Below are 16,673 nucleotides of genomic sequence, written 5' to 3' on the forward strand. Positions count from 1 at the left end.
TTTGCAGGAAGGAAAAAAAGCATTGAGAATGATAAATATAAAAACCTTTTTTTTCTTACATTTATAAAAACAGCTGACTTTTTTTTTAGAGTAGAAGGCAAACTCCATGGCCCATGGGCCAAATCCAGCTCACGGCCTGCTTTCATTTGGTTTGATAGCTAAGAATGCTTTTTATATTTTCAAAGGATTGTGAAAACAAAAACAACTATGACCACCACTACCAACACCACCACCACCATCACCACCACCAACAAGAACAACTGACAGAGACCACATGTGCCCTTTAAAATCTAAAATATTTACTATTTTGTCCTTAAAGGAAAATATTGCTGATCTCCTTTTTAGAGCAAATAAATAAATAATTATCTTATGGAATTTATAATAAATGTAGTGGTTAAATATATGATAAGAGTAGCCTGAAGAATGGGAAAAAGTAAATGGAATTATATTTTGAGAGGTTCATACATTTTAAGTGAATATTACAATCTCAATATTAACTCTGGGACAATTGTAAGAATGCAGATTTTATCCAGAGCAATCACTAAGAAATACAAAGTAGTATGGCTAGAAAGCCAAAAAGAAAAATTCAAAATGGAACACTAAATAATTTTTGACTAACAAAAAATAAATGCAGGATAGGAAGACAGATCAGAAAAATAGAAAACAAATAAGAATGAGGCAGAATTAAATCTAGCCAAACAATAATTTTATTAAATACAAATAGACTGAACAGTCCAATTAAAAAACAGATTGTCAGACTGCATAAAAATCAAGATCAATTACGTGCTCGACACAAGCAACACACTTTAAATATGGAGAAATAAATAGGTTGAAAGTAAAAGGTTAGTGCCATGGGCTAAATTGAGGCTCTCCCCTAAGTATAGTTGTTGAAGCTTTCTTCCAACATGTGACTACATTGGAGAAAGTTTCTTTAAAGAGGTGATTAAGGTTAAATGAGGTCACAATGGTGGAACACAGGTCGAATAGAACTGGATGTCCTTATAAAAAAGAAGGGGCACCAGAGACTCACTTTCTGGTTGACAGAACATAGCAAGCAGGTGGCATTACGAGCCAGGAAGAGAGTTTTCACTACAAACCAACTTGCTGGACCTTGATCTTGGACTTCCAGCCTCCAAAACAGAAAGAAACTAAATTTCTGTTGTTTAAGTTGCCTGATCTATGGTATTTTGTTATGGAAGCCTGAGCTAAGACTAAGTTTGAGCTTGAGACTGAAGAAATTGGAAAACGTGTACAATGCAAACAGAAAGAAAAAGAAAGATGTTGTGTATAGAAGAATAACAAGCATCAAGACAAAGACTGCTACTAGAAATAAAAAGAGGCATTTCAAAATGATAAAAGGGTCACCTCCTCAGGAAGACATAAAGTCATAAATGTGTATACACTAAATATAAAATCTTCAAAATATGTGAACAAAAGCCTGACAAAACTGGGGCGTCTGGGTGGTGCAGTCATTAAGCATCTGCCTTCGGCTCAGGGCGTGATCCTGGCGTTCTGGGATCGAGCCCCATATCAGGCTCCTTGCTGGGAGCCTGCTTCTCCCTCTCCCACTCCCCCTGCTTGTGTTCCCTCTCTCGCTGGCTGGCTGGCTGTCAAATAAATAAATAAAATCTTTAAAAAAATAAAAACCTGACAAAACTAAAAGGAGAGAGAAATAGATATATACACAATTTTTATTGGGGATTTTGACACCCCTGTCTCAAAAATTGATAGAACAGGTAAATAAAAATCAGCAAAAATACAGAAGATTTGAACAACATGGTAAACCACCTTGACTTAATTACATTCACAGAACATCCCACCCAACAACAAAAGAACACACATTATTTTTAAGTGCTCATGAAAAATTCACCAAGGTAGGCCATATGCTGACTGACAAAACTAGTCTAAATTAATTAAAAATATTAAAATCATAAAAGAATATATTTTCAAGACAAGAGTGGAATTAAATTACATATCAGTAATATTAATATTTCTAGCAAGCTCCTACTATTTGAAAATTAACCACACACTTCTAAATAACTTAGGACTTAAAACATAATAGAAATTAGATGTTTTGAGTAGAATAACTAAAACAAACATCAAAATTTGTGAGCTACACCTCAAGCAGTGCTTAAGAAGAGACACATAACTTTAGACGTCTACTTTAGAAAAGAAGAATGGTGTAAAATTATTTAAATTTTCATCTAAAGAAGCCAATAAAAGAAATAAATAAAGAAGGAGATAGTAAACATAAAAGAAATCAATGAAAATGAAAATATAAGGTATTTAAGGAGAGAGGGGCTATGAATCTTACAGATATGAAAATGTAATAAGGAAATATGATGAACAGCATTTTGCTAATAAACTCTACAACTTAGATAAGACAGAAACATCTGAAAAAATACAGATTACTAAAATTAACATGTGAAGAACAGAGATTTAAATACCCCTGTATCTACTAAAGAAACTGAAAGTGTAATACAAAGTTTTACCCTTTTCTCCCCAAAGTCCAGACACAGATGGTTTAATTAGTGGATTTTATTAAATCTTTAAGCAGGAAATAATACCACTCTTACACAAAATCTTTCAGAAAATAGAGGAACGGGGATAATTTCCCAACCGATTTTATGAAGGCAGCCTAATTGTAGTACCAAAACCTGACAAAAACATTACATGAAAAAAAATTTACAGGTCAATATCTCTTAGGAGTATTGATAAACAAATCAGTGGCAAATTGATTCCAGTGCCGTATAAAAAGGATAATAGCAATCACCTCAGATAGACTTGGGAAAAGATTTGACAAAATTCATTTCTCCTTTCTTATTTTAAAAAGTTCCAAACAAATCCCCAGCAAGCTTTTTTTTTTAATGAGAAGAAATTGATATGCCAGTTCTAAAATGTATATCAAAATGCAAAGATGCTATAATAGTCAAGACAAAGTTGAAAAAGAATAGCAAAGTCGAAGGACTGAAACTATCATACTTATTCTAAAGCTATAGCAATCAAGACAGGATGGTATTGACATACAGGTGGGCTAACAGATTAGTGGAATTGAAAAGATAGTTCATTGAACAGAGATCCACACTTACACAGTAAATTATTTCTCTATCAAGGTGCCAGTGAGAATAGAAAAATCTTTCTAATAGATAGTGCTTTAAAAATAGACAAATCATATGGAAAAACAACAAAACACAAATATTACCTCCCACCATCACCAAAAATTTATTCAAGAAGGTTTATAGATCTAAATAAAAATTCTCTACCTACAAATTTTTTGAAAAAAAGACATAGGCAAATGCCTTCACAATATTGGAGTAGGCAAATATTTCTTAGGGAGCATGAGGAAACCAATAGCCAAAGAAGAAAAAAATAAGTTACACTTCATTTAAATGTAAAACTTCTACTCATCAAAATTAAATAGAAAATTAAATTAAGGCATTAAATAGAAAATTCACTAAGAGCCTATATAGAGCTGAGAAACCACTTGTATCCAGAATATACAAAGAATTCCTGCAAATAGAAAATATAAAGAAAAATAACAGAATAAAGAAATGGGCAAAAGACCCAGACATATACAAATGGTGAAAAAACGTACACAAAAAGATTCTCAGCATGATTAGAGAAATGAAAATCAAATGAAAATCACACCTGTTAGAATCACGTGCTGTACATCAGTTCCAAAAGGGTAACATCCAAATGTTAGAATGTGGAGAAACCGGACCTTCCATACATTGCTGTTAGAAATATTAAATGGTACAGTTTTTTTTTTTTTGAAAACTCGTTGGCAGTTTCTTATGAATTTAAATATACACTTATCCCATGACCCAGCAATTATGCTCTTATGTGTTTACCCAAGAGAATTTAAAGCAAAGATCCAGAAGAAACTTCCACATGTTTATAACAACTTTATTTATAATAGCCCAAACTGGAAAAAACCCAACGGGTACATCAACAGGAGAATGGATAAACAAATTATGGCATATTCATATAATGGAATACTTCTCAACAATAAGAAAAGAATAAACCACTAATATAGCCAATAACACTGATGAATCTCAAAATTGTCATAACTAAAAGAAGCCAGACACAAAAGAATAGATATTGTCCAATTAAATTTGTATAAAGTTTAAGAATGTAGAGGTAGAAATCCAAACAGTGGTTGAATATGTTGGATGTGGATTTATTGGATATTGCCCCATTTTTGGGGGTGATAAAAATATTTTGCATTGACTGATTTGTTGAAGTTCATCAAATTGTACAATAGGATATGTATATTTTCTGTATGCAAACTTTACCTAAATTTTTAAAATTGACAATGTAAAAGTTGCACAAAAACTATCTTCCAAGGCCTTCAGTAACATATTTAGATGCATGGGTACATGTGAGCAAAGTAACAAGCAGAAAGTCTAAAAAAAGTAGACAGAAAAGTTAGACAGTGTCATGCCAATACCACCCAAGCTGTTTACAGCCTGTCTGTAAGAGGTTTCTCACAAAGTGGAAAAACAGACAGCCCCGTATTTGCACTGCCAACTTTGATTATGGAGGACAGCATGGGGATTGGACAACTGCTGCCATTATTATCCATCACCAGCGAACTACTTCAAGGATATCCAGCAGGTAATCTCTGAATACAAAACAAATATTGCAGAGAAACATTGACAGCTCTGGACCCATAAAAGTCTATATAAAGAACCACTCAATGGGGAAAGCTGTTGATGAATTTGAAAGACTGTTCAGGGTATCTGGTGAGAACAGAGTGTGAGTCCAGACGGAAGAAGTAAATCAAAGTACACGACCAGATTGAGATTTTTAAACTCTGAGCTATGAAGATGGCCTGAATCTTGCCTTTCTTAGGAGAAAAGTGCTGTAACCAAAAAGGCCTCTGAGGGAAGTTAAAGATACGCACTAAACTCCCGAGAAAGGAATTTAGCAAGACAAAAATAAGCCACAATTATTTTTGAATATTTTTATCTGTGACATGGACATCTATTGTCACATTAAAGCTAAATTAAGGAAATAAGGAACTTATTTGTGGGTTAGCTCTATGCCAAAAGCAGGACAGTTTTGAGACTGAATTTGATTAGTGCTATAGCCAGGAACGGAAAAGGATGCAAAATGTCAAGAGATGGTGGAATGATGCAATCAAAGCATTTACTAAGCTAAAAGAATAAGTAAGACACAAGATGGTGACAAATAAGTCCAGTTTGGAAAAGCTTCAATAAGATTATCAGTTATCCACTGATAATGGGAGCAGTTATTGGTACATGCTGGACAAGTCTGTATGATCTCTGGTTTTTGGATTCTTAGTGAGATGAGCAGGCTGAGTTTCTCGCTGACTAGGCTTATAACAAGAATTCATAGGCAATATACTGTTTGACTAAAGCTGTACTTCAATAAAAAGAAAAAAATGTATTATCTCTTCTTTTTGCAAAAGAAAAAAAAATCAGTACATTTGAAGGTGTAATCAGCACCAACAAAGTTCAATTAACACATCTTGCCTTCACTTTAAACAAAGTGAAGAGAATAAGCTAGACATAAAAATTGCATTTGTAGTTTCATGTGATTTTGTTTCTATATTATAAATGAAAGTCACATTCTCTACTTTTTAAAAAAAATCTAAGCTCAAGAGCCACTAAGTGTGGAAGGACAGCTATACTTGATTAAAATCTAAAAGAATCAAACCATAAATGCACTGTCAGGAGTCTTCACAGTCTTCATTTGATATACTGTGAGTGTTACTGTAGTTTAAAAAGGGCATTTAGACATCATAATCATAGAAACTTCAAATTAAAAGAGTGAGAGAAACACAGCAGCCAGTATCCCATTGATAAGGAAAGAAATATTTTATGGAACACAGGTGAATGTTTTTTGTTAGGGGTAATATCGGGGAGACGGTTGTCAGGGCCCTTGGTCACAAGCACCTGGCTTTCCTTCCCATGAGGGCTCAAGGTCGGAAAAAGCTAGAGAGCCACCGTATGAATGACCATGACAACCTGGATGTCCCCAGCCAGTCCAGGACTAACTAAGGAGGCCTCCAGGAAAAGGAAGTGTAAGGCTGTCTAGTTTTCTCCACTCCCAAAGGAGATGAATGCAGCTCTGAATTGTTCAGGGTGAAGGATGTGTTTATTACAGACTATATCAGCAGATAGAAGCCTTCACCATGTGAAGAAAGGAACTCAAAGCTCAACAGCAGGGAGCTGGAAAGGAGAGTGATATTTATTTCCTTTTCTCTCTTTCTAAACTTCTCTTCCCATGTTTCAAGAAAGGCAAGGCAGGAACCCCATCAGTTCCCTCATGGGACTCATTCAGGTCACTGCCTTGAGTCACTCCATGTCCTGATGCTCTCTGAAGGCTCTGCCTGAATAGCTCTTGGAATCTGGTTTTCTTTACCACCACCTGAAAGTTGCAGTTCCTCCATCATTCTCCCAAAACATTAATAATAATACTACTAAAAGCCTAAGGCAAGATACTCAGCTGGTTCTAAACTAGATATTGAAAGGAGATGTTCTGACCTGCTCTTTCTCCTGCCTTCACTAGTCTTCTGTATGTATCTAGACTGGCTTGCTATTAAATTGCATTGAGATTTAGGGCCCAAATCTCAACTACAAAGTAGGTATTTCTTGGCTCAGAGCGATCTCTAATCTAGAACTCTCCTCTGAACTCCACAAGTGTAAAGCCTATTTCATCTTTGATAAAGGCTCAAGGAAGAATATTTCTTATACACTATTCCCATGTTCCCTGTATTTTCTTTTCTATTTCAGAAAATGCAAAAGAAAAGTAACTCTTTGAATATGGTCATAATCCTGATACTTTTGTCATCACCATCATCACTAGTACCATCAACAAATTCTTGCTTGAATCTTTATTCATACAAGCATTTTAGTCCAGCACACAGCTCCCAAGTTCCTTCAACATTAAGAAAACTCATTCCTCACAGCCCATTCCCAATAACCAATAAGTACCCTGCTGACACTGTTGAAGGCCAGTGGCAATCCATGAACTCATGTAAATTGTGCTTTGTCTTTTCCAGGACTTCTCCCATTTATTTAGGACAATGCAACCTTTCCTTTTGAGGGACTGGTCCTCCTACCCCGACATAAGTGTCTCTACCTCTTCCTCTTCCCTACCCCTCCACTCCTTGGCAGTGGTAGACACATGACCCACATGGATCAGAAGTCTTCATCAGAACTTTTCAAATTGCAAAGGGGGTGAATAAGGGAAATGGGACTTTAGTGTTTCTGACAGTCATGACTAGAGCCTCATTGAGCAGGTTGGTGTGCAAGAAGAAAGTTGCCACTGACATGGAGGAAAGTAAATTAGAGAAAGCGGCAAAGAATATCCTGCAGTTTTCCAGTCCCTGAAGCTTGATTTACCCCTCTCTGTCCGGTGATTTATTTATATGTATCAGTAAGTTTTCTTTTGTGCAGCTTCAAATTGAGTTTCTATCCTTTGAAACCCAAAGAATCCTTACTAATAGAACTAGGTGTACCAGGAACGAACTTGGAAATATGAGAAGGGTAAGTGGGCACTCAGTCTGAATTTAGATGGAATGATGTGGTGACCTTAGTTACACAGTTATAATTAAAAAATATGAGGGGGACCTACACCAGTTCAAAACTGAAATGATTCAACTTACTTTCTGAATACATTTTTAATAATTATTCTTTATTGAAGTATAGCACATGTACTGAAAACTGCACGCATCATAAATATACAGATTGATGTCTTATACCCAAGTGTACATGTTAAGAAACCATCATCCAGATCAAGAGAGCTTGTTGCTATCATCCCAGAAGCACTTATTGTTAGTGTTGAGAGATCAGAGAAAGTTGTTTTGCCTTCATCTGAGGTTGACTGAGAGGAACCTAAAGAGTTCTCATCACAGTGAAACAGGGCCTCGAAGTTTAAGGGGCATCACAACTAGCATGTAGTCAGCCATAAACAGCCTCAGGGCTAGAAGTGTGAACTTAACAGGGTCAAATTGAGAATAAGTTCATCACTTCTATAGATGGCAGGACAAAGCCTCATGTCTTCTTGACATTAGAGGAGCTTGTAAAAGGTCTTGGGTTTATCTAAACGCTCTGAATTTGTCTTCAAAGAAATCTCACCCAAGAAAAATGTCTAGACGGGCAAAAGGAATAAAAAAATGGGATGAACCAATAAAGGCCTGTAAAAGCCTAGGGATTGTAAGGCAGTAATGGAGATGACTGGCCAGAGGAGCCATATGGCTTGATTTATGGCAGATGCAGTCAGAGGCATTCAGTGAGAGGCTTTCTCAGAATGTGCAAACATGTCACATGGGAACACAGAAGCAAACAGAAAGAGAAATGAATAAGGTTGCTTTTTTATTATAGTATAACAAGTCCAGTTTGTTTGACAAAATAGATCTACATACATGCATTATTCCCTACTCAACTGAACACTCCTTTTTTCCTATTTTATTTATTTGACAGAGAGAGAGTGAGAGAGCACAAGCAGGTGGGAGCAGCAGAGGGGGAGGGAGAAGCAGGCTCCCGATGTGGGGCTCGATCCCAGGGTCCCGGGACCAGGACCCTAGACAAACTGACTGAGCCACCCAGGCACCCACAACTGTGAACACTCTGAAGGCAAGATGCTTCACCCTTATTTCACCTTATCTCACATAGGGTCTCTCATATCAGTAGGTGCACTAGTGGCACATTGAAGTGAGTTTTGATTCACAATTGTCTAGATAAGGACAAAAGAAAGTTTCAAACACAAATAGAGCAATGAAAGGGTAGAAAATGAATTTGAACAAAATGGTTACTATGTACTTCTGTTGATCTGGTGTTATTTGTTGCTCTTCTTCTTTTCTGTCTATTCCCTTCCCTCACCTTTAAGAAGTGGACATGACTAGACGATGAGGTGGCGGCACTCCAGGACACAGTGATAGGCCAGGAGCTGAGGAGAGAGCAGCAGGATCAGAACAAAGGTGGTGGCCAGCATGGTGCCAAAGACTTGGCTACTGAACAAATGAGTAAATATGTGGAGGATAATGACAGCGAAATTTCTCACTGTTGGAGAAGGGATTCACAAATATGGAAAAGTTGGATGTAGAAAAGTGTGTGTGCGTGTGTGTATTATGTATAAGTATGTATATATGTGAATATTTACATTCTAATTCTGTCCATAAAAGGACTTTAAAAAGCAATTCCAGAAGCTCAGTGAGTGAGCAGATATTGAATTCTAAAAACCTTCCCCCACTAAGAGAGATCAGGGATCCTCAAAGAAATGGCTGATTTCAGGACAAAGGAAAGGAAAATACAAGGTAAGCCTATAACACCATTCTTTGTTGAAATATAAAGAAGTGCTCAAAAAATGATAGGTACATTTCAGAAGGACACAGGAGCCTAGTAAGAACCTGCCACTGGCCAAATTTAGAAAGTTTGACCATCAAAACAAAAATAATAGAAATAGATTGCAATTTTTTGAATAAAATAGGCATCCATAGTTCCTTTCTGGTATTAGAAGATAAATGGAGGGGTAAGGTATAAGCTCCTCCTTAAATTAGTATGCCAATGACTAAGTGTTGAAGAAATGATGGAAATAGAAAAATTACCATTTGGCACCATAACACTGGTGATTGATTCAGGTGGTAGTCATTAACAGATGCTTAGGCTGGGAGGTGGAGGTTTGATGAACAGGATAGTGACATAGTCTCAGAGTATTTCTCCCCAAACACTTTTCAGTTGCAAAGGGAAAAATGGGGACCTTAAATTGGAGGAATATGACAGACACCCACTTGGACTGGTGATCAAGGTTACCATCATCAGTGGAGAGACAGGTGCCTCCTGATGCACTGAGAAGAGCACGGCTTCATTTCTATGGTACTTCTACAGGAATGTGCAGCCTGAGACTGAGCAAGGGTGAAACCCAGATGGATGCAGACTGAAGAACAGTCCACAGGATGAAACTTTTTAAAAAGATTTTATTTATTTATTTGATAGAGAGAGAGACAGCCAGCGAGAGAGGGAACATAAGCAGGGGGAGTGGGAGAGGAAGAAGCAGGCTCCCAATGGAGCATGGAGCCCGATGCAGGGCTGATCCCAGAATGCTGGGATCACACCCTGAGCCCAAGGCAGACGCTTAAGGACTGAGCCACCCAGGCGCCCCTACAGGATGAAACTTTGAAGATCTGAGAGACAAGAGAGACAATGAAACTATTCCAGATTAAAAGAGACTGAAGTCAGGTGGCAACTAAATGCAATATATGAATCTAGACTGAACCCTGGAAAAAGAAACATTGTGGAAACATTTGGAAAAATTTTAATGTGTTTCATTGACTAGAAGTGAGTGTTGCATCAATGTTGATCGACTGATTTGTGTGGTTGCATTGTTATTTGGTGTCTGTCAAGTCTCTACACCATGTTTTGGAGATTTACATATGTCTGTATTTAGGGGAGAAGGGGGTATTATGACTGCAACTTGCTCTTAAATAGCTCAGTGAAATAATAATAATAGGTTGAGAAAGAGAGAGTGAGAGAGATGAGAGAGAAAAGGTGATACATGTGTTATAGACTTAGCTGAAGAATCTGATCTTTGTACCATTGCTATAACTTTTCAGAACATATTAAAATACTTCAAAATAAATTATTAAAGCTTTTAAAAATTATTTTATTTATTCTTTTATATTGTTATCTATTTGATTCATATGACAAACTCATCATCTGTTACGGATTGAATTACGTTTCCCCAAATTCATATGTTGAACTTTTCCTAATCCTCAGTGCTTCAGAATGTGATCATATTTGGAAATAAGGTCTTTGACAATGTAATTGTTTAAGTCAAGATAAGGTAGTACTGGAGTAGGGTGGGCCCCAAATCCAGCATGGCTTCTGTCCCTGTCAAAAGGGGAAATTTGGAGACAGAGATGCACATAGGGAGAAGGCCACATGATGACAAAGACAGAGATTGGGTTGATGCTTCTATAAACCAAGAAATGTCAAAGACTGCCAGCAAACCACCAGAAGACAGGGCAGAGGCATGGAACAGATTCTTCCTCACAGCCCTTAGAAAGAATCAACCCTCGTGACCCCTTGCTCTCAAATTTTTGGCCTTCAGAACTATGAGGTAATAAATTATTGATGTTTAAGCCACTCAGATTATGGTATGTTGTTACAGCAGCCCCAGCAAGCTAATACACTGTCTGTGAATATTTAAGGAAATAAAATGGGGAAACTACTGTATTGCATAAAAAGATGAAATGATTGGAAGGGATATTATGAAAATTTCTCTGGATTAGGAAAAGAGGGAGAGAATTGTCTGGTACTCCTTTACTTGTTCAATTTATATTTATTATTTATAATGTGACAGGCTGTTCCAGCCACAGGGACACAGCAGCAACTTACACAGCCAAGCTCTTGCTTTCATGGAGCTCATATTCCAACAGAGAGAGGGAGACACTAACCAAGTGGCAATAATTGCTATGAAGAAATGTAAAATAAAATAGGGTGAGTAGATAGAGAATAATAAAGCCTACTATTTTAGGTGAGTGAATCTGAGAAGACCTCTCACCTCTCAAAGACAATGAAATGAGGGACTGGGGAGGAGCTGTCAGCAAGGGAGAATAGCAAGTGCAAAGCAGGAAGGAATTTGAAGCACGAAGGAGAAGCAGGAAGGCCACTGTGGGTGTGGCAGAGTAAGAGAGGGGAAGAGTAATTAGAGACTGCTTTGGAAAAACAGCCAAGGATGAGATCATGTAGGAACTTTAGATCATAGTAAAGATTTTAAATTTTATTCTAAGTGTCAGGGAAAGCTACTTCAGCGTTTTAAGCACTGGAACGACATAGACAGATTTATATTTTCAAAGGGTCCCTCTGGCTGCTCTTAACAAACAGATGGTAGGACGGCTTGCACAAGACTGAGGAGACCACGTAGGGGGCTGTGCTCAGTAACTTCTGTTTGCTTCTCCAGAGTCACTCGCTGTCGGTCTCCGTGCTGGGTCCCTAGAACCTGACCTTTCTGGGCTGTGCCAACAAATTCCTTTGACTTCTGGCTTAGTTGTGTTTAGTCAATGGGAGCCACCAACAGAAAACTGAGAGGAGACTGAGGTCAGTGAACTAAATTCCTCTGCTTCCTACCTGCAAGGTTGTTGAGGGTCAGCTGCACCTCTCTGCCCGAAGCCACAGTCACTGTCAGCCCCTTATTTCCCTACTTTTGGTACCTGCTTCCTCCTTCTGCTTCTTCAGGTCTTTGAGTGGAAATGACTCCCCATTATTACTAGCTCTTGATTATAAAACTTTTCTCTGTTGGTTTTTCTAACCCAGTCTTCACCTTTTCAAGTAATCTCTTTATTAAACTCTCTCCTAATTCATCAGTGTAAGTATACTGTCTTTTATCCCTGTCAGAGCCCTGACTGACATGGGGCTTTTACAGTAATGTGATGTTGTCTTGGAGCAGAGTGGTCTCAGTTAAGGTAAAAAGAAGTTGGATTTAGAATGTATTTGGAAAGTGGAGTTAATGGTATTTGATGATGGATAGACTGTGGGAGGTGGAAGAAAGAAATGAAAAAAGATAATTCTAAATATTTGGTTTGAATGTTTAGAGCACAGAGGAAAATTTAAAAGCAGCTTTTGCAAGGAATAAAGAACGCAGTTGTAGGCATGATGTATTTAGAATGTGTGTTAGACATGAGGGATTGGAATATAGAACTTTTGCTTCCAGTCAAGATGGAGTAAGAGGGGCTGGGTTTACCCTTTAATCTGAAACAACAAACACATTGGGAAAATATCTGAAACAATAGTTTTCAAAACACTTGATACCAGAATACCAGGCAATGAAGGACAGCAATATTGGAGAGACAAGAAATATATGAGGTGAAGTGTATGAGCTCTGTGACCTGCTTCCTTGAGAGAGTTTACATGCTGTGGCACAGGGAGGATGAACCCAAGTAAAGCCTAGCTGACTGTGAGTTGAGATGAAGCTGAGATTTCTAGGAAACCAAGGGGTTAGGGTTCACAGGACAACATACTGGAAAGGAAAAAGCCACACAGAGAGAAAATTCCAGGGGTATGTATAGGATCCTTCTCAAGTGTTTAGCAAAGTACAGATCAGTGCATATAGGTGAGAAAATTATTCAAGGCTAAGCAAAGAACCCCTTTTAAGGGTACTTGAATATTTCACAGGGCAGAAATGGTGTGTGATCCTACTAGCAAGATGGAAAAAACCGTCATGATTCATGGACCGTGAGTACACTACTCAGAAAGGTCTTGCCTTTGTAGTGGGGATTAATTAATCCTTGGCTGAGCACTGTTCTGGTCTTATTTAGCAAATCTTAAAAGCAAATTTTGAAAGGATCAAATTGTTTCCAAGTAATTGTTTTCCAGAGCAGATTTCAAGAATACTCGTAGGGATAAAATATATCCAGCACCCAGCAAGTTAAAATTTACAGGGACCCCTAATAAGGAGAAAACACAGTCAATCTAAACCAGTCAAGATAGACATAGGTGTTAGACAAGGGGTGCCTGGGTGATGCAGTCAGTTGAGTGTCCAACTCCTGGTTTTGGTTCAGGTTGTGATCTTATAGGTCGTGAGATTGAGCCCTCTGTAGGGCTCTGCAATAAACATGGAGTCTGCTTGAAGTTCTCTGTCCCTCTCCGTCTGCTCCTCCCACTTGTGCTTTCTCTCTCTAAAATAAATAAATAAATCTTAAAAAAAGAGTTCTGAGACTAAAGACATTTAAAAAGTTGTTTTAACTGTACCCCATATGTTCAAAAAGTAGAGACATAGAAAATTAAAAAGGACTGAAAGCTTCTAAAGATAAAAACTACAATGTCAGAGATAAAAAATACACTGCGTGGGATTAATGGCAGATTTGACATTATAGGAGAAAAGTTTAGGGAAATTGAAGCCATGGCAATAAAAACTACGCAAAAGGAAACAAAAGAGGAAAAGGAATTAAAAATAATGAAAAGAGAGTTGTTGAGCAGTGGAATAACTTCAAATGGTCTAATTTGCCTTTAGCTGAAGTCCCTAAAGGTAGTGGAACAGAATTGATATTAGAAAAAAATAATAATGGACAAAAATTTTCCAAGTTTGTGGACAGCTATAAACCCCTAGATCCAGTAAGTACAACAAACTCCAAGCGCAAGAACCTTGAAGGAAACCACAGCTGTGTCTGACATAATCCAATTGCTTAAAACCAGTGATAAAGAAAACAGTTTACACACAGCAGGAGGAAAGAGCATAGAATCCACAGCAGAACAAATATCACTATGACACCTTCTTTTCATCACTGAGGCCACAGAGGGGACAGTGGAGTAACATATATGAAGGTTGAAATGAAGAATGCAGACACAAAGCCAACACTCAACAACTTGCAGGTGATTTTAAAACCATTGGATTTAGGGAGTGATCAAAGAAAGACAAGAAGAAAGTCAAGAGAGGGAAAGAATGAATAAGTATTAATGTAAAAAGGGCAGTACTGAAGAAACGAAATTGATGGGAAACAGAGGCTGACCCTTTGAGAACTAACCACCTTCTATTTTTGTACTTGGGGGATAAAGCTAAATGACTGATAATAGAACTTAAGTCAAAGTAAGACATATTGGTATGGGATCAATTGGCAATTATTTGGGGGCAGAATTTCACTAATACTTTTATCTTCACGCTCATAGGGGACACATTAGGTGGTCTTTGCTGTTTGGGCCATTGCTAGAGAAGATATTTTCCTTTTGTTTTTTCCTTTCCCATACTTTCACAAGGTTGTACTATGTTCAGCAGGTCAATTGAGGCCTCTAAAGTTTTTTTATTTGACATTATTCCTAAAAATTGCTGCATTAATCCACTTCATTTAAAGAAAATTTTTGCTGTGTTGCTTAAAATAGTTTGGGATTTGTAGGACACCTGAGTGGCTCAGTCAGTTGAGCAGCTGACTCTTGGTTTTGCCTCAGTCATGATCCTGGGGTCCTGGGATCGAGCCCTGTCTCAGGCCCTGTGCTCAGTGGGGAGTCTGCTTGTGGATCCTCTCTTTCCATCTGCCCTTTCCCCACTTGTGCTCGCTCTCTCTTTAAAACCAATCAATCAATCAATCAATCAATCAAAAAAAGATAATTTGGAATTTGTTTCAAGAATGGTATAATGGTGAATGGTGTGACTTAGAAGTAAATTCTGCAAGGAAGAACAATTGAAGAAAAATATGCAAGGGTGTTATGATTGTCACTAGGTTGTGAGAAGCTGAAAACTAGAGGAGGGAGGAAGAGAGGGGAGAAAAGAGAAAGCAGCCTAATGGGCACCACAAAGCCATTCTTTACACCCCATAATTCTAAGTAGGAAGCTAGAGTCCATGAGTCCTGGTTTGGCCTGTGCCTCAAAGGGGAAAAAACTAGAGTAGAAGAAAAAAAAGTTGATGATTTTAAATATACCAGACACTTATTTTCAAATTTGTAAATAGGAATATGTCATTTAAAACTATTCTGCATAGTGAGTGAAGTCAAAACAGAAACTTAACTCTATTCACTTTCTCAGTGTCCTTAATGATAGTTGTGTTTTCTGAAATTACACTATTCTTCTTTAATTTGTCTGACAATAGACATGTTTTGTAGCGTATTTTTAACTATTCCATCACTAGGCAAGTCTACCAAGGCATAATTTGAAAGCAAAGCAATTATATCACTTTGCCTGTGATCAGTTTATGCTTTTCTTTTTTTCTTTTTTTGTCTTATTTTCTACTTCTGACTTTATTCCCCCTCAGTATCTCCCTTTTTCCCTCCCTCTCTTCTCCCTCCCTCCCTCTCTTCTTCCTTCCTTTCCTCTCTCTCTGTCTTAATTTTACAGTGAAAAGAAAATAATTTATGTGGCATTAAGGCAAGACAGCCTCTTATTTTGCAAGAGGATGCAGAGGGGAAAGGAAACAGGGCTAGCAAGCACCCATTACATTATGTGAGTGTAACCAGTTCCCTCTCCCTCACTAGCAGCAAACACAACCAGAATTGTAGAGAATATGGTACACTTAAAAAAGAATACCTGGAAGAAGAGTCGTGCTTTCACTGATTCCATAAAAAAGACACATTATTATGAGATCCTTCGATTGTAATTCCCTAGGGCAAAGAGAGGAAATTCCACTTTTTTTACACGCTGAAAATATCACCAGCATTAAGCTATTTTAGTAAGCCATGGTTGAGCCCTTCATCTAAAGATCCAGTCCAAAGTGATCCATCTTCAACTGTGTCAAGTTCACGCATTTGACAGAATGGCTGGTCCCCTTGAAAAGACCCAGCTGGGCCTGTTCTAAGTTGACTAGTGATTTAAAAGCAAAGAATCCTAGAGTTGAGAGAACTTTGAATCTTATCCATTTCAACCCTCTAACCAGTTTAAGAATCCATTGTATTATACCCCTGGTAAATGCTAATCCCACCTCCATTTCAACTGCTCCAAGGATAGGAGCCTTAGTAGCAGCACCTTAGTAGCAGCAAGTTTTTTGGAAGATGTCAGTTGTAGAAATGGTTTTTTTTTTTTTTTATATTGAAAGAAAATCTAGCTTCTTGTAGCTTCTACTCTCGGGGAAAGAACACAAGCCTCAGCACTTGTCTCTCTGCTCTGGGATCTGTTCTCAGTTTCTTAGTTGCGAGAAACATAGCTGGTCAGCATTGGGAAGGCAATGCAGACAACACAGGGTAGTGTGGAAGCACAAGAACACCTAGATCTGAGGAACAGGG

Source organism: Ailuropoda melanoleuca, chromosome 5 (genome assembly GCF_002007445.2).
Source record: "Ailuropoda melanoleuca isolate Jingjing chromosome 5, ASM200744v2, whole genome shotgun sequence".
In the NCBI taxonomy this organism is placed as follows: domain Eukaryota; kingdom Metazoa; phylum Chordata; class Mammalia; order Carnivora; family Ursidae; genus Ailuropoda; species Ailuropoda melanoleuca.